Genomic DNA, 2,894 nt, shown 5'->3' with positions numbered 1-2,894 from the left:
ATTTGTTTTAATTCACAAGTTCCGATGTGCTGCGCCAACAACTCAGCCATTAAATCCAGAATCTTGATGGTTCAAGTATTAAAATATCAAACTGAAAACCCTTCTGACCGGCCTCCATGATGGATTCAGCCATGATGGAAACTAGCATTTCCTTTGAGAGGCTCTTTAACGTTCAGAGTAAGATATAGTGCGTGCTTTCGACTCGGAAAATGTAGCGAAGGTTAGCCGATACGATGGGAATTCAATTCGGATATTAAAATATGTATCGCACGATATATGTTGCCTAACAGACTTGCCAGCAGGACAGTAGTGCGGCATGTAAAACGAAACCTTACAAAATGTATCGTCGACGCTTTTATTTTGGATTAATAATAATAATAATAGTATCTAAGAAGGATAAATATATAAAGTGCAGAAAATCTCAGTTCGAATCACTTCCTTGATATTTGAAAAGTTATAAAGTTCATTTAAAAAAAAAAGAGAAAAGATATCACGATACTGATGGGGCGCACGGTGGCTTAGCGGATAGCCTCACGTTCGCCTCACGCCTCCAGGGTCGGGGGTTCGATTCCCACCGTGGCCCTGTGTGTGTGTGTGGAGTTTGCATGTTCTCCCCGTGCTGCGGGGGTTTCCTCCGGGTACTCCGGTTTCCTCCCCCAGTCCAAAGACATGCATGGTAGGCTGATTGGCGTGTCTAAAGTGTCCGTAGTGTACGAATGGGTGTGTGTGTGTATGTGATTGTGCCCTGCGATGGATTGGCATCCAGGGTGTACCCCACCTCGTGCCCCATGCTCCCTGGGATAGGCTCCAGGTTTCCCCGTGACCCTGAAAAGGATAAAGCGGTATGGATGGATGGGTGAATGGATGGACGATACTGATGATATATCAGATAGTGTATGTTGAGAAGAATTGATCGGCATATTGATAGTGTATCGTTATATCATCGCCCGGATCTAAATATAGCTCAGCTCAGCTGCTGGATCCTTAATTAATCCTCAAAAAGCGTCTGTGGTTAAACTAAACCCAGCCTTAAACCGTGGCTTAAATGCAATCCTAATTACTTTTAAACAAGTTTTAACGGTTGGTCCAACCGGATTAAGATCCATTTTGATTTAATCCACGTCTACATCCTTTAAGGCAGGGATTCCTTAAATACTTCAACTGAAGGTTAAAGAATAAATCCAAGGATTGCCGGATTTCTTCGATCCAAAGATTAAAATATCATTTAAATGTCGACGGTGTTTCGGCTGTTTATTTCAGACCTCGAGCTTCTGAATGGATCGTTTAACTTTAAATGACGGTTATGGTTAGATTGGAGTTGACTCGACTGACTTCTTTTAGAGTTAACGAGGTTTGGATTAAACCCGTTCAATTCGATCAAACAACTTAATAACTGCAAGAACTCATAACGTGGATAGATGTGATTACAATAAAATGGAATCGAAAAGAAACCAGAAACCCCTGGTGGTCCCTGGACCCCAGTGTGAGAAGCGAGTCATTCAAACGTTAATGCTGGAATGTCTTTAAAGTGGAATGTAAGGGTGTGTATGATGAGGACAGTCTACATGAGTGTGTGAGTGAGGCCTGTAATTTGTTTAGCGGTTAGCACGTGGTCGGGGGTTCGAATCCCACCTCCGCACTGTGTGCGTGGAGTTTGCATGTTCTCCCCACGCTTCGGGGGTTTCCTCCTCCGGGTACTCCGGTTTCCTCCCCCGGTCCAAAGACATGAGCTGTAGGCTGTGTGATCCGTAGAGTGTGAATGTGTGTGTGAATGTGTGTGTGGTTGTCCCCCCGCCTTGTGCCCCGAGTTCCCTGGGATCGGCTCCAGGCTCCCCGTGACCCTGTGTAGTGATAAGTGATGTGGAAAATGGACGGATGGATATAAATAAATAATAAGAAACGAAATGAAAATTCATACGTCAGGTTGGAAAGGCATTACTTAGATGTTGTTACTAGAGATGAATTTTCACACACGACCGTTTTAGGATAAAGATTTGTGTGTAGGAATGTCTGAAACCGCTTCTCTCTCCGCACTGGTCTCTTCTTGTAAGGAGGGACCGAGGAACAACTTAAAATGCCTGTCGTCTTTGGTATGAGGTTTATGCGCTAGGGGAAGAGAAAGACGCACACACGCATGCACGCGCGCGCACACACACACACACACACAGCTTCAGGGTGGTCTCATTAGGACTAATGTGACATTGTTCTTTTCAGCTGTTCTCCCTCTTTCTCTCTGTCTGTCTGTGTGTAGTGTAGCCAGGCGTGTCAGCCCTTTTCTCCCTTTACACGAACAAGATTAATGACACCATGTGCTACTGCGGACTGTGTGTGTGTGTGTGTGTGTGTGTGTGTGTGTGTGTGTGTGTGTTATCAAAAAATTTTAAGTGCTTCTTGTCTTATGCTTAATGATACTGAAGGAAACACTCGAGACTTTCGGGAAGCAATACAATAAAATTATTATTATTATTATTATTATTATTATTATTATTATTATTATTATTATTATTATTATATTATTATTGCTTGACAAAGCCTTCATACTGTTCTGCTATTTACAGTTCATCCTATCTATCTATCTATCTATCTATCTATCTGTCTATCTATCTATCTATCTATCTATCTATCTATCTCTACAATTATTGGCACCCTATCTATCTATCTATCTATCTATCTATCTATCTATCTATCTATCTATCTATCTATCTATCTGTCTGTCTATCTATCTTATCTATCTATCTATCTCTACAAATATTGGCACCTTATCTATCTATCTATCTATCTATCTATCTATCTATCTATCTATCTATCTATCTATCTATCTATCTATCTATCTGCCTGTCTGTCTATCTATCTATCTATCTATCTATCTATCTATCTGTCTGTCTATCTATCTT

This window comes from Ictalurus punctatus, chromosome 27 (assembly GCF_001660625.3).
Source record: "Ictalurus punctatus breed USDA103 chromosome 27, Coco_2.0, whole genome shotgun sequence".
Taxonomy (NCBI): Eukaryota; Metazoa; Chordata; class Actinopteri; order Siluriformes; family Ictaluridae; genus Ictalurus; species Ictalurus punctatus.
Note: the sequence above shows the minus strand (reverse complement) of the source record.